At 43.3% G+C, this 16,152-nt stretch overlaps 1 protein-coding gene across 2 annotated transcripts in view; it reads left to right on the top strand.

Moving 5' to 3' along the window:
• Positions 1-16,152, top strand: part of FOXP1 (forkhead box P1) — a 392,435-nt gene that overhangs the window by 39,613 nt on the left and 336,670 nt on the right. For both annotated transcript variants that reach the window (XM_052779067.1, XM_052779070.1), the window contains exon 2: positions 7,005-7,132. The gene's annotated coding sequence lies outside the window, so the exon portion shown is untranslated. The remainder of the gene's footprint in view (positions 1-7,004; positions 7,133-16,152) is intronic.

Raw genomic sequence — 16,152 nt, 5'->3', positions numbered from 1 at the left:
AAACATTTGCCACTGTCCTTGAATTTTAGGGTGAAACTGAGTGTCTTCCTGGGGTGGAGTTGGTGGGATGCTGCAGGATACTCTGTGATTTTGTATGTTCATCCGCAGAGCATTGTGGATGCTGTGATGGAAATAAACAGGGGTGAAACCAGTGATCTCAAAATACTACCCTGAATTCTGCTTTCAAAAGCCCTGGGTGTTGGTGGTGATTGAACCCATATATTAAAACAAGAACCAGTCGTGCGGGTCCAAATTTGGTTTGTATTTGGATGCTGAAGTACATCCTGGAGCCTCACATGTGGCTTTCCTGTGCCAGGGCTGATTTGGACTCTGCGTTTGCTGAAAGAAAACGGTGGGTTTGTGCCTCTTTTTGGGATGTACCAGTTTGTGTCCATTGCATCCACAAGTCCCCCCTGCCCTGGTGTTACCACCCAGGTAGAGTTGCAGGTACCAACCGTGAGTTGCAAGGAGGCATGGCGTGGGTGCCGGAGGGTCCAGGTGGGCTCTGTTCACAACTGCCACAGCATCAGAAATGCAGAGGACATGGGTTCCCCTGCCTGCTGAGGGAGTTCCCAGGGATTTCTGCAACGGTATGTCCCTTATTAAAAGGAAACTCCAGGCAACCTTCTGTGCCGCTTCCTGGTTTGGCACAGAGAGGGGAAAAAATCCTGTCCCAGCCTGTTCTTGGAGAGGGGGTGCACGGGCTTCGCTTTCATCCCGAAGAATCATGATATTTCAGCAGAATTTTTTGTCTCACCTTTCTGTGTTTTTACAGCTAAAGCAGTTTTTACTTCCCAACTTCCAACATCTGGAATTCGGTTTCAGTTTATTAAAAAAAAAATTCAAAATCCGCAGTCTGGATGAAACACCAATGCCTTTGTATTTGCCCACAATTTTTAGCTTTAATTTTGTATCCTTGGCAAATGCCAGAAGTTCCAAGTAGTTGCATGTTCAGTAGCTGCTGTTTTCTGCTGCGTCTTAGCCTTAACCAGTTTTTTTTGATTATTTTTCCTGTTAGACACTTTTCTAATTGGGGATAATACCAAAATGATTAATCAAATTAAGCATGAGAGCAAAGTGGCTGATGCACAAAGCTGTGTATAGCTGCTGTCTTCTGCAGCGAGGTTGTCTCCCTGTAGCTGAAGTTGCTTAATGAGCCTCTTAGGCTCTATTTTTTTTTTTTTTTTTTTTTCTAATAAGGTAGTGTGTAGATCCCATTGACTTCAGTTGTTGATTGGGATGCCTGACAGCCGGGAAATTAAGCCCCTTCATTGTGACCGAGTTGAAGGCCAGATTTTCAAGGATTTTCAAATGCTTAGCACCCATAATTGTGTTAGATTTTTTTTTTTTTTTGGAAGAAGTTCAATTCTCATTTGGACATCTAAATAAGGGTGAGAGATTATGATACTTGTAGCGACTGGTGTTACTGGGATATGATGAAGTTTTTGTAGAAGAACCTGGCACCTAATAAGCTAGTTACTTTACTGTCTAAATAAGAGTTTTGTTCTTCTGCATTTCCGCTTTGTTTGCAGACGCTGAGCATTTCTGCAGATTCTGGTCTTGGAGGAGAAACTTGCTTGCTTTTGCCTCATTTTTCTGTGTTTTCTGTAGTGATTGTGGGGGGGAGGGGGGCAAAACGAGTTGAGTAAATTAGACAACTGTTGGAAAAAAGGGGGACATGCAAAATCAAGTGTTCTACTTGCGTAATCTGTTTAACACCAGCGAGCCACAGAGCCTTGTGGGACGCAGGAATAAAAGGAACATCTGTGCAGGCCACATGGCATGCTCCGGAGGAGCCCTCCATCCCAAGCAGCTCTGCTCTATTTGCAAATAAAAGCTCCAACCAACATCAAAAAGTTGAGGTGGATCCCAGCTGAAAGGGAAGAACAAATGTTACTACTCGGTGCAGTGAAGTTCCCCTTGCAAGCAGCCTCCGTGGTCTTTTTAATGATGCTTTGAGCATGTGTTTCTAATGGCAATTTATTTAAAGAAAAAAAAAAAAGAAAAGAAAAAAAGAAAAAGGTTATTTATTTTGGAAAAATTATATCTGTATTGCAAGATTTTAGGAAATTGCTGAGCATCTCAAGCTACAATCAAGTACAGGTATATGAGGTAGAAATAAGAATAGGAATGGTAGGGGGGTTTGTTTGATTGTTTTTTGGGTTTTGTTTTTTCTTTCTTTTTATTTTTTTCTTTTTCACCTGGATGTAGACATCCCTGAGATCCCAAGGCTTTCCAGGCTGATCTTACTCCTCTTATTTTGCTGCGGGTGGTGGTGGTTGGTAAACAGCTCCATCGTTAGGCAGGGCCCTGGGGAACTGCAGCTGCTCTGGCCCTGCTCCCCCAGGATACTCGCTGGAGGGGAGGATAAACAAGACAACAGTACCTTTTATTTCCACTTACAAACTGTTAGAGTGCAGTAATTATTGCAAGGACGTATCTAGTTTGGGGCTTTGCATTTTCTAGCCAGGCTGTACTGTTTTTAACAGAGTCATGTATCGGCAAGCTGGGTAGTCTGTATCAAGAAGGCACGTATTTTTTAATATGTAAATAGGAAGGGATGGTGTTTCATCTTTATTCCAATGTACCCACGGTGGCAATAACGCTTTTTAAATCCCCGTGAAACAGATTGTATATGGCAAAATTAATGTCTCAACTCTCCAAGTATTTTCTCTAAAATATTTGAATTTTTGCATTTATTATGCCGCTTGTTTAAAATAGTGAACGGTATCAGCCATGCATTTAAAGCTTAATTGGTGGAACACAGATTTATTCTAATTTAAAACAGTCACTTAAAAACAGTTTTGTATATTTGTATACATGGGCACAACTTTTCATACAGTTGTCTCTTTTGGAGCGGTCTCTTAGGCACTGATGTACAAGTTGAACCTGTTTTCTTTTGTGCAACATGGCTTTGAGAAATCATTAGTTAAAACAATATTCTGTAGTTTCATTGCAGTCAGTAAACAGCCTAATGTGAGTGGTGCATAAGATGACTGAAGCTCTGCCTTTGATCAGGCTTTGAAATGTGTTGTACCAAATACAGTCTCAAGGTGTATGTGTATCTATGTATGTATATATATAAATATGTGTTGGTGAATGCTGCTTTAATGAAAATCTGGCCAAGTAACAAAATAATGTGTCTGTCAGCAGTTGCCACAGCAGAACTGCAGCCATGTGCTCATCTGTGTCACCCACCCCAGGCAGGGCATGGGTGTCTGGAGATGCTTTGGGTCGTTTTCCTCTTTTTCGGTCACATTTGTTGTCATTTCCTCAGCTGCTTTCTGTTTTGTCCCACTCTTTGCCATCATTTTGTAAGGACTTTTCTTCTGCCACCCGTTTTCTCCTTGAAACTGGGCTCTGTCATGATGCCACGTCTGGTAGCAGCGGGGTGTTTTGCAGCTCACTGCGATGACTTGGAGAGGGTTTGCTGCACTGACGAGGGTCCGGTGCAGGTATCCCGTGCCAGATCCACGTAGAAATCCCTGACTCGCGCCGGTGGAGCACAGGAATTTCAGATACTTTCTTGTTTTGCAGCTGCGTGCCTTTTTCTCCCGCTGCACCTCTTCTCATTCCCCTGAACACATGGTCATGTATCTGCTACCCGTCAGGTTTGTCCTGCCCATTGCAGAAAGCTCCCTTGTATCCAGGCAGCCCTTTGTGTGGGGTGGCACTTCCAGCCTGTGCCACCCAAGCGCTGCTGGATGTGATGCACTGTGCTGTTCCTTAGGTTACAGCATAAACTCTTGACGACTCTTTAATTGCATCAAGTGCTGCAGCCAGTTTTGCAGTTTGATGTATGAAATGATGCTCTCAGTTGCTTCAAAAACCCTGGGAGCAGCCAGACCCTGGGGTGGAGGTGTGCAAAGAGGGCTGGAAGCATCAGGGCAAGGTGAGGGTGGTAGGGCTGATCTCATGCTGATGAGATGAAGTTCATAGTGGTGTGCCAGATCATCTGAGCTGTGCGCCTCTGCCTTTGAAATTTAAATAGTGAAATATTAAAACTTGTCTTTCAAATCTGTTCAATATTACGAAGATTAATTTTTGTTTGGGGCAGATTAATAGGTTTCCTATTCTGATTAATAGAGTGATAATAGAAACGTTGTGATTGCTGGAATTAATGAAACCCACATTCCTGTTTCAAGGTTTGATTGGCTTTGTACTTCAGTTATGCTGAGGCTGCTGCATCTCATTGCCCCTTATTTAGCTGTAGCCGTCGGAGAATCTGTATGGGAGCAAGGCAGTGCAGGAGAAGGTCCGTGTTGGAGGTCTGTATTGGAGGTCGCATCAAAGAATCTGTTGGGGGAGAAGTTTTTTTCAAAGAGTGGGCAAGAGTTTTACTCGTGTTGCAGTGTTTTTAGAGTTTCTCTGTCTTTAACCCAGCAGGCTATTTTTATGAAAATGTAGAAAGAAGAGTGTCCAACTCAAATGTGTGGGCGCATCATTAAAAGCTTCAATTTGTCAATGCCAGATCGAACTCGAGTGCGTGGGTAGATCATTAGAGGCTTCAGTTTATCAGAACCGATCTATTATTTGTTCCTCTCCCTCCTCCACCCTTCCCCTCAGCAGTACGTGTGGTTTCCCCAGATTCTCCAGCATTGAGGTGCATAGAAGTGCCTGAGCTGCCTCCGTGCCCCCGGGCCACGCTGGACTCCCTCCTGGCACGGCTTGGCCTGGAGCTGGCGGAGTGCCGGTGAGCCAGCTGGCTGTTGGAGACAGCTGATCAAATGGTTTTGGAGGCCTCCAGTGGTGCAAGCCCCAGACTTAATGCCGTGAGAATTCACGTCTTTGGGAGCTCTCTGCTCCTGTTAATCCCAAGGGATTCAAAAGATGCAGGTGCGGCTGGGCAGAGAAAGTACATGGTGATCACGTAAGCCTTGTTCCCTTGGGAAACCTGGCTGAAGAAATGTTTTGTGGAGTATTTTGGTGAGGTCAGTTTTTGATGGCGTAAGAAACATCCATTTTTCCAGGTACACACACTGTCAGAGTTCAGGCCAGGCTGGGATGGGATGTCTTTACCTACTCCCAACACTGTTTCTTGTTCCTTGAGTACAAGCTCTCCCAGCTTTCAAACCTACTTGAGGAAGGATGTGAAGGAGAAAAGCTATCTGGAGGTGAGGACAGTGCTTCTGTACACTGTAGCCCTCATCTGCTGCATAGCAAATATATTATTTAGACAAGTCATTTTGCCTCAAAAGTCTCAAAGGAACATGAAATCTTTTGAGCAAGCATTAGCCAAAATGAGCTCAATTCCTCATCTTCTAAATGGGGCTAATGATACTTTCCTGCTCTACAGACATATCATGGATAAAGATTACTAAGTTGAATACTGTGGTGCAGCAGGTCAGCTGGAGAAATCTTGCCCCAACATGTGTAGATGCAGCTTTCTGCTCAGCTACATACCCATCTGCATATCTGTCATCACGCACAGCAATAAAGTGAGCCTCGGATGTGTGTTTCTGACACTGCTCAGTTGCTTCTCTCAAGTGCTCTGCTCCTCATGAATAAAATACAACTGATGCGAGATGCAGGTCACTTTTGGTTTGCAGGTATTTCAGAGTCTGTGAGAAAGAAGTCATGTTTAGCATAAATACTGTTTAAAAACCCCTTTTGGATCTATTTTTATTGTGTAGCACTGTTTTATAATAGGGTCCCATAATCCCTATATTTAGATTTCTGAACTCTTGTGATCTTCTTTGAGCCATTGCATTGCATTCAGCAAAGAATGGGAGAAAGCCCCAGGGCCAGAGAAGTACCTGGTTTTTGTCTTACGAAATTTCATGCAGTTGTTGCTAAGACAGAAGCTTCCAGATGTTCCTCAGGAAGGCTGCTGTGGGCTGCCAAAGTAATTAACTCCATGAGGTTAATTTGGAGATGGCCATTCTTGCCACTGCCAAAGCGCTGGTAGATGTGGAAAGGCTGGGAACAGCCACTGCCTTGGGGATGCTATGGAGGGAGAGGATTGGGCAATGAAGAGGTCAGAAGCACCACACGTGATTTTTGCTTTCATATCTTTTTCCTGCCCCAGTCCCTCAGGATATTTTCATCTGCTGCGAAGTTTGTTTTCTCTTCTGGGGTTTATTGCTGCAGGTCCCTGTTGTGTAGTGGTCCAGGGAGCGGAGGCTCTCCCTGGTGTTGGTGCATCTGTTAGGGCAGCGGGTGCCCTTCCCCAATTTGGGCAGGCACCGGAGCTGCTGCTTAAATCCCATGTGGTTTCATGGGTGTGATGCAGAACAGCCCCGGGAACACCTCTGGTCATATTTCTGAATATGAGCTTTTACTCAGTGTGGATGGTTTGTCAGTGAAGAAATTATACATCTTATTTTAGAATATCCTTATTAGTTAAATGGATGTTTCATTTGTACAGCGAGCAGCTTCCTCTGAGCTAAGCTTAAACTCAATCTGTGTTACTAATAGCTGGGGAAAAAAAATGTAGTAATTGGTATTTCTTAACTGATGTTTGCAAATTTTGCCTTTTCACCTTGAACATCAAATAGTTTTTATATGTGTTTTTCCTTATCTCAGAGGAGAGATTATTGCTAACAAGAGATTCCACATTTTGTTAAGGTTTTATCAGGATGCAGTGAGTGAAGGCAGAGAGTAAATATTTCAGAAATTCAGAGACTGCTATATTTTGATAATGCAAAGTAGGTTAAAGTATCTGGATTTTGTGCACAGTGCAGTGTTTTTGAGCAGAATATGGATTCGGATGGTGACACATTTTGGTATTTAGAAGGAACATAAGCTTGCCTGTCGGAGGAGCATGTTGCAAATGTGAAATAAGTGTGTCTTTAAAAACCTTTCTTAATATTGTAAGTTTCAGTTTTATTTAAAGCCAAATAAAGTCTGCTGTGGGATAGAGTAATGTTTGATACATAGAAATACTCCTGTAATGCTCCCCCCACCTCCAGCATTTATAACCACCTTTTATTTTCAAAGGAAAACAGTAGGCTTTGATATGATTCTAACTGAGTGAAGTTTTAAAACATGTTTTTGTCTTTCAGTCTCCTGAGAACATTTTTTCTGAGTGACTCCGTCTTCCAGACACATTTGCCATGATAAGGGTTTCGATCCTTTCCCATATTTGCCCTGAGTCATGAGTGGATATGTGTGATGCCTGCAAGTAAAACTGGTGAGTCGTCAAACCTGAGTTTACAGTAACTCTCACTTATTCTTTCTTACAATCTCTCTTTCCCTCACCCTTTTCTCCCCTTTTTAATATGGTGGGGTTTTTCTTTTATGTATTGTCTGTGCTTAAAAGCAAGTCACCACTTCAAAAAAACCCAAAACAACGAAAAAACCTTCATTGTAATGAAATAGCAGTGATACCAAATATTATCAATAGAGAAGAAATATTCCCTTCCTTCCTTTCTTCTCTCCATCCCCTCAAATCCTATGAGCTATGAGGTCTTTGAAGGTGAAACTGGAGTTCAGTGATGCAGGCAAAGCTACTGCCCAAAACTGAAGCCTTGCAGATAGGCAAGGTCTAAACATGCTTATGTGGGCAATTCGTGTCGTGATTAAATATGAATACGGAGAGGTCTGCTCTCCATCATGTGTCACATGATGGACTCTCAAAGGAACCATTGCCAACAAATAATTAGCTCCACCGTTTGCTGCACTTGCATCCCAGTGACAAAATGGTGTCACTGGTACACAGGAGAGCTGTCTCGTCGCGTGCGCTCGCCCCATTCAGCATGGCATTGGTGCTGCGATGCCCAGCCTGGAGGAACACAGGGACAAAGCCTTTAGTAGCCAATTTTGGCCAGGGTGAACTTGGTCAAACTTGAGAGGGTGGTGTGGGGCGACCCCATCTCTGTCAATTGTCAGTTGCCATTTCCCCGTGGTGTTAGCCAGCCAAGAAGCCTGTTGGTCCCTTTTGTGCCAAATGAGTGGCGGTTGTGACTTTCCCAGCTGTCCCTGTCCCCCAGCAGCCTGGCATGGGGAGCCTTCTCGTGCCCTCTCCTCTTACGTACCTGCTCCTGATTGCCTCTCTTACTAACTGGGGTGAGAGGAGGGGCAATATTTCTTCATTAGTCAGAAGACTGAGGTTGGGAGAACAGGAATCATGTGATTTTACAGGAAAATTGGAAGGTCTATGTAAGAAATCTTTCAAGGAAGTCTGCATAATTAAATTGTGTAGGAAATGGGAGCACAAATTGTTTTTTAAAATAAATTCAGGTTTCTGTTATATATTTAATATCCCTCTGTGTGTTAGAAAGTGCATTTCAATTCAAAGATTACAAAACCCGAGAAATTCACACATCAGTGAATTGTGATTTTTTTTTTTCTTTTTAAAGTTTCCATTTTTTCTTTTTTTCCAGAGGTAGCATAATTACCATGTCATTTAGCAAAGATTATAATAGCTGTTCAGTTTTTACCGACTGGTGTAGTAAACAGTTGAATAAACCCATATGGCAGCTCAAAGTGTGCATGCGGGAGAGAGATTCTTACCATTTCCTTCATGTCTGAATTACCAAGCTCACTGATACGACTGAGATCCCCAAACAGGGACCAATTCCAGACTTTTCCAGTGATGCAAAAATTCTCACCGCTCTGTCACATATGAATCAATTGATTTTTAATCACGGTGGTTAGCTAATTAATTATTTCTTTGTGCCAATGAAGTATGTGTGGAAAACTTGGGGTTATATGCAAGGTACATGCCTCTATTTAAAGCACTCTGCGCATTTGCTTAATACTTCTTTAATAAATGTAAATAATGCCTGGGGTCTGATTCTTGCTATCCAAGTCACTATTAAAGATTGAGACCCTTCTGAGGCTGGCATGGGTTAAGTGTGGCATTGCCAGGTATTGCAATAGCCCCGTGGCACTGCCTGTAGCAAGACTTTGTGTCTGGTCTCAGTGGTGGCAAATGGAAGGACCGGGGTGCTTTGAAGCATCCTCTTGAAATACCACGTTGAGTAACGGAGGTACGGAGCTGTGGCCAACCGGCATCTAGAGTAAGGACAAAGTGAGTAGCATGCCCTCTGGATAGCTTTAGTATTAAAAAATAAAAGCAACGAGAAGAAGGATTGTTAACTCTCTCGAGATGCTGGCTTGAACAAAGAAAAAGACTCGTGCTGTTCCTCCTAAAATTCACTTACTTCCAGTTATCTTAAAATTTTCATGTCACATAATAGCTTTAAAATACCTTCTGAATGCATTAGACTCTCTAGGTGCTTAGAAGATATTGCAAAATAATAATTTAAAATGACCAAGGATTGAGCAGTCCCACTGGAAAGGAGCAGTTGGCCAAAACTGGTGCTTGTGTTCATCTTAACCCTGATGTACGACCAGCCCTCCACCATAATTCTATCAAGAGATGGTAAGTTGCCTAGCAATGTGCTGACTGCAGAGGGTACATGTTGAGCTAATTCAGTTTTTGTTCTCATTTTCCTTGAGAGTTCAGCTTAAAGGAGTGATCCTTTCTTCGGCTGCAGCAAGAGCCACTTCTCGGCGGTCTCTCTTGTTCCCCACTCGAGTGTCCCTGGTGATGTCAGGAATTCATTCACCGCCGTACGCATTTTAGAAGTTTCCAGCTTATTGAGTAACCAAATGTGGTTTCTGCTGATTGTGTTGACTGAATACGTAGGGCCTTTCGAAGAGGCAAGGGTTTTATTTAAAGCAGAGCGTTTAGTTGTATACCGTTTTATGGCAGGCAAAGGTCATCTAGGGTAAGCAGCCAGAACAGTGAATTGCCTCATTGCAGCACCTAGGAAAATGAGACAGAAAGATACGGTAAAAGGTTTTAACAAATTGCTCATTGTTATAAATTTTTGAAGTCGAGGAACTGGTGCTGTGTACGTTTTTAAATTGGAGATAACCATGCTTGTACGATAAATTGAGTTAAGAACAGAACAAATCAAAATAATGGGGTGGTACTAAAAACCTGGTCGTGCAGTGAGTTGCCAGCACAGCGTGCTGCCGGCGGGGCTCGGCGCTGCGCATGCCAAGCTAACGCAATGTTAGAAACCTGCTGTGTCCCTGCACGGCCAGAAGTATTTCCACCAGGCTTTGTGGCATCCTTTTCTTGGAGGGATGCCCCACTCCTGCTGCAGTCCTCTCCTCTGGTGGACAGGCTCCTGGTTAGACAGAGGGCTTTATCTGCCTGTGATGCTTCTTGTGATAGCCAGGGAGCAAAAGCTGAAGGGTTCGTCTGCAGCTGTGGAGCAGGAGTGGGTTTCCCCAGGTTGTACTAACCCAGACATGTGTCGGTGGGACGGGGGGAGTGGGGCAGAGCTCCAGGAGCTGAGCCTGGCGTCCCCTGGCAGAGCTGCACGGCGGGAGAAGTGGCAGCAGCCTGGAGATGGCACTTCTGTCCTCGCAGGATCTCCGTTACTCCTTGAAGCATCAGTGGCTCCAGAAAGACTTTGTTTTTCTGAAACTTTTCTGTCATGGAACTTTTCTCTGTGGCAGGGGGGAGGAGAGAAGAAGTAATTTTAACAATTTAATATACTACATAATATGTTTTATAAGCTGGTGTGAATGCTCCTAAGTATTTTGGTCTTTTTTCATAACACAATGAACCTAATATTGGTAAAAATACAGATCTTAGCTGCCACCATAAAGAGAGGCTAGATTTAATAAACAGTTATGAATGTTGGCAGCTGCCTATCAGATTGTATAACATCAGCTATAGCACATGAAGACAGTGTCAACTTACATTTTATCTCAGAAGTATTTTCAAAGCATTTATTTTGCTTTCTCTTGAGTCCTTAACCTAATTCAAGTTATATAATTGGCGGAATATTTTTCCACACCGCTAATTGGCTGGGTGCCAGCGTGGAAACCATTGTCTGACTTGATGATGATCAGGAATTAACATGACATTTGCGTGGTGGTAATGGAATACATTAGTAATGTAATTCATGACTGTAAGAAAGAGACCATCATCTCCCACCTCTGATCAGCAGGAGGGGCTGGGAGGATGATGAAATGCTCCCAGCAGGCACCTCACAGCAGTGGCTGGCCAATCTCGATGTCAAATTTAGTTTTAAATTCTTCAGACAAAGCTGTAATGCTTACCAATTAATTACTACAAATGTCAATTAAAAATCTACCAAATAATGCAGTAAGATTAAATTTCAATTAAAAAAATTACATTTAACAAGGAAGATACAACATTATTTTAATGAATTCTGCTGAAGGTGACAGTGTATCTAGATATATTTATACCATGTAGGTGGATCTAAATTCATTGGATGATGTTAACCATGTTACTCCGTGTACATATTAGTTTTGAAAATTATTTCCAGTTTGGCTATGTCCTGGAGGAGATGGGGCATCAAGGGGCATTTCTCATTATCAGCAGAAAGGGGATTTTCATGCCGTCTAAGTATAAAAATCTTCTCACACCTAAAATGAGGGCTTTATTGTAGACTTCTATCCTGGCCAAATTAGCAGTATTTTTAATTGCTTTATATTTATGGAACCAAATACAGAATTTTTGTTGCGGTAGTAGAACAAGCCCTGACTTTGCTATGACTATAGCGATTTCTTGGGACAATTTTTCAAGTAATCTGTTTTATCAAACAAGTAATATCCATTATTCTGATAAACCACTTAACAGGAAGAGATTTTGCTGTGTGAAGGTGGTGAACTGCAAGTCCTGAGCAGAGATTTTATCTGCAAGGCTTCACCCTGGTTTGGTAGAGTTTTTGAATGCATGATTAAAATCCCTTAGTTGATGCTTCAGATGCTTTAAGATATATTTTGAACTAGGAGTGGCACAGCAGAGATGTCATGTGGCGTGATGAAGTTCTGAGTTTGCATGGATCACAGGCGTACGTACGACAAACTAGTAAAACACCGGCACCTCGTTGGATGCAGAGTGTTAACAGTGCAAAGTGGGTTTTGTAGCTGGACTTTTGTATTGCAGTAACTGTGTTTTTATTGAACAGGGCAGTTCTTAATGCTGCTAGAGATGGAGATGCTGGTGCTTTGGGAAGGTGCGTGAGAGCCTGCACTCACTGGCACGACGCAGGGGCAGAGCTGGGGTGTGCAAGCAGCTATCCTCCTGGTATTAAAGCATTTGTGAGCCAAGGCCTCTAAATATGATCTGAAGAATACTTTCTCAGCTTCCTTGAATTTTTTTCCATGAGCTTTTATTATGTTTTCACACCATCACGTCTAAAATAGGTAAGAGGGAAGACATAATTGAAGAAACAGATTTTATGTGTCAAGTCAGCACTGAGAAAAGTCCCTCTCAGGGACCACAGGCTCCTTTTCCTTGGCACTGCTGTGTCTGGAGCCATTGAATTTCAGCAGGTTTTAACTTAAAATAAAATACAAAAAAATACAGTGCGCACACAGAAAATCAGAAAAGCCAAACAACTACTCATGGCAGGTTAAAGTAATGATACGCTCTTTAGTAGACAGGCTTTGCCAGTCTCTTGGTTGCTGTTGAGGCTTTGCCCATTGGTGGGCGAACGCAATGAGCGTGATCTCTGTCTCACTGCTGCTATTCAGATACCTTTGGGTATTGGTAACAGCTTTGCAGGATCATTCCTTCTTTGTGCTATTATCTGATAAAACTATCATCAGCAGGGGATGGGAGACAGCCTTTTTTTCCATAAGGGCCTCAGGAAATGGATGCTGTAGAAGTGTAAGAGCATTTGAAACATTTTTTCACCAGTCCTCACAGACAGCAAGGTGGTGGAGAGAATGGTAGAGCAAGGCAGACTCATTTCCTCACCAGCAGCCAGAAAGCTTTAAACAAGGAGGCAGGGAGGAAGAGTGGGAGCACATAACTTCTTTCTGCCAGGAGATAATGGCGTGAGGAGGTTGTGGGTTTGGGGCACCCACTGGTCAGACAATTAGTTGGGAGCTGGAGCTGCTGCTCTTAAAAACCCATGTTCCCAGGTGCTTTCAGCTCTACACAGGACCAGTCATTTTCTGATTTGAGCTCTGGGATGAAGCCCTTGCTCTGGTTGTTGTTTGAGAAGTGGTGTATGTGGTACGGCAGGAACCGAGCAGCTTCTGCATCCCAAGTTCTGCTGCGTTGGGGTGTCCTATGTGCAGCTTGTGACCATGCCCAGCACTCGTGGTGTCTGGTCTCCTCTCTGGGGTGTCCCACATGAAGCTTGTGCCCATCCTGAGCACTCGGGGTGGTGTCTGGTCTCCTCCCGAGTTCTTACAGGTGAAGATTTCTGCCTTCGGTAGGGAAATGCTTTTCTCTTTCTGTAAGAATTGCCCAGACATCTTGAAGGAAGAGTGTCTTTGACTTTGGGGGAAATACTTCTATCTCTTTGGGTTGTTTTGTTTTTTTTTTCCTTAGTGTAGGGTTATGTCAGGTATATTACATTGAGGGAACAGTGAGCTGGGGGAGGAAGCTTTAATAAGCTGCCCTCATATTGCCAGTTTATTCCCAGCTTTCATCCACTGATTTACATCCCATCTGAAGTAAAAATACCCAGACTTCAGTAGTTTGTTTACCTTTGCTTATATCACTGGGGCGACCTGAGGAGATGTAAAAACTGTTCTCACTGACATTTGCATGAGCTGCGAGGTAGGGTGAGAGGAGACAGACGCTGCGCAAAGTGAAAAGGCAACAGGGTTTATGAAGTCTTTGTCGTACTGTGGTTTATAATATTTAGACAAAAGCAAACATCTCTAAGGAGGGCTTATGAAATGAGAGACTGGAGAAAGCTCTCGGAGCCGATGGCAGATCCTGTCCTCTTCAGGCAGCTGTGGGATGATGGGGTGCTGGCCGCGGGGAGGAGGCTGTGAGGGCCCTCGCGTGGAGCATGCATACAGGGGGGTCCTGAAGAGCTGCTTTGGGAGGAGGACGTGGACTTAAAGCACTTGCATAGGACAAAGTCATTGTATTGTCATCGTGATAATGCTCCTGGGGGAAATAGCCTGAAATACTCTTTGTCTTCGTTAATACGCCTTCCCAGCAGAGCCTTAAGAGATCATTCTCGCTTTCAGATATACAAGGAAACCGAATACAGAGTTGTTTGTTATGAAAATCCCATTTATATACAGCGGCTGTAAAATCCCAGATGCTGAGCGTAGAGGGAGGCTGCTCTGTCATCACCGGGTTGAGGGGAGAGCTGACTATAAAACCGAGCGGTAACTCCCTCTTGACAGGGGTGTGGTGGTTGTGTCTTCAAACAACTTAGAGTCTGCCATGCCAAGCCTTTATGGATTTTGTTCTCACAAGCAAGGTAATAGATAAGTCTGAGCAAGGAGATATATATGAAAGGAAGACCTTTGCTCTAGGAAAATGTCCATCATTGCTTTTTACAGCATGGTTCAGGACTGTAGTGCGGAGCATGTGAAGCATTTGGGGTCCCTTTGTTGCGAAGCAGGCACCGCAGGCCTGGGGCTGCTCTTGACGTCTCGCAAGCATTCAATATCCCCTGGACTCTGGGGCAGCAGGATGTGACCCTCGTAGAAAGACAGACGGCGTTTGGGGGCTTGATGCTTATTGTTTTCAGCAGAGCTCTACTGGAACCAATAAAGTTGCTGCCACCGCTGCTTGGAGCAAAAGTGACTACAGCCGAACAAGAGACCCAAAATTATCAATTAAAAAAGCCAACGCCAAGCCCCATTATTTTTACTCTTGAAAAAATATCTTGCTTCCCAGTCTTCTTTTTTCCCACATGGAGTCAATCTTTGGGTTATTAATGTTCCGCTGTCATGTTTGTTTAACATTTTTTTTTGACAATGCCTTTTTAGGGTCAAAGCCTGAAGTTTTTCTCCATGTGTTTCAGCTAGGCAAAACTCCCAGTGTCCCAACAAGGCCTCTTCCAAAATAAGTGAGGACTAGTTCTTCTCAACTTAATTGGGAATTTCATCTGAATAAACAGAGGAAGGGTCCAGGCTTTGTTTTTTATAAAATACCATAAAATGGTGTCCTGCTGAACAGCTAAGTCACTGCGGGCAGGCTGGCTCTCGCCCATGAATTTGGTGACCAGAGCCGTCCACAGTGGCTCAGTGCTCACCTGATGCCCTGGACCGCCATGACCCCATGGTCCCCTGCCTTCCTGCCCAACCCTGCCTCATCCCTCGCTTTGCCCAGACCACTGCGAGCACTCGGGCATGGCTCCGCGAGCTGAAGACGGTGTCGTTTTCAGAGATTTGGCCTTAACCTGGAGTTTCCATGTTTTTGTGGGTTTAAGTCAAACCTTAATACTACTTCAGCGTAATGTTTTCGTGGTTTAATGTTCTTACAGTTTTTTACAGTGTTTCTTTTAAATTCTGTCACTGAAGTGTATGAGAGTTGACAAGTGTAAATATGTAGTTAGACAATTTCAAAACTGTATTATTTACTGATCGACCATAATGGCTCCAAGGAGCCATTATACTCAATCATATCATGTCACTCTGTGGCACTTATTATGATGGTAATATGGATATGCATATTATTTTTTTTTAAAGCATGAGAAGCATTATTGTGCCTGTGTAAAAGCTGTTTTTAATTGTCAGTAACGCTCTGAGCTTTTTTTAATACCACGAATTTAAACCACCTATGGCTACCCACCTGCAAATTGTGGTAGCAAAAATCAATGTCTATAGGAGGATGGAAAAAAGGCATGCTTGATATTTACAGCAATGTGACTGTGCATCTCCTTAATACGGCTCTTTTATAGCTTTATTAGATCCGAAGGCAACCTAGAACCCTAACCTGAGAGCCTGGCAGGTAAAAGCTTTCCATTTTATCTCTGAAGCTTTCATCTGCTCCTGTAAGCTCTTTCCCTGACTTCCTAATTGTGTTTGCGACATTAGCAAATGGCTGGTCTGAAAATACCATGCAGTGCAAGTCATGTTAATTCAGTGATCTTTTTTTTTTAAGGTGTCACAGAAGATGTCTTTTTGTAGCACTGCGGTAGAGAAAGAAGGAGAGAAGGCAGAATGAGAACATTGAACCATGTAAAATAAAAGAAAGAGACAAGCAGAGAGCTGGGAGTGCTAAATATGTTTCAGCCTTTTGGTAGAGCTGGTTTCAGTAGAGAAAAGGTAAGAGAGTGTAAGCAGTAGCTTGCTTGCTAGAAAATGTCTTTCGTGGAGAAGATGGGAGGAGAGTGTGAGTTTTAATGACTAGAGTTGAGGAGCTAAGGTGCGAATCTGGCATGGGGTACGGCAAATCGATTGTGGAGCAATAATTAGAGAGAGGAGGAGGAATCAGAAGTGTTTCTTAACTTA

Source organism: Harpia harpyja, chromosome Z, assembly GCF_026419915.1.
Source record: "Harpia harpyja isolate bHarHar1 chromosome Z, bHarHar1 primary haplotype, whole genome shotgun sequence".
Lineage (NCBI taxonomy): Eukaryota > Metazoa > Chordata > Aves > Accipitriformes > Accipitridae > Harpia > Harpia harpyja.
The sequence above is the reverse complement of the archived record's forward strand: the minus strand, read 5'-3'. Positions and strand labels throughout refer to the sequence as shown.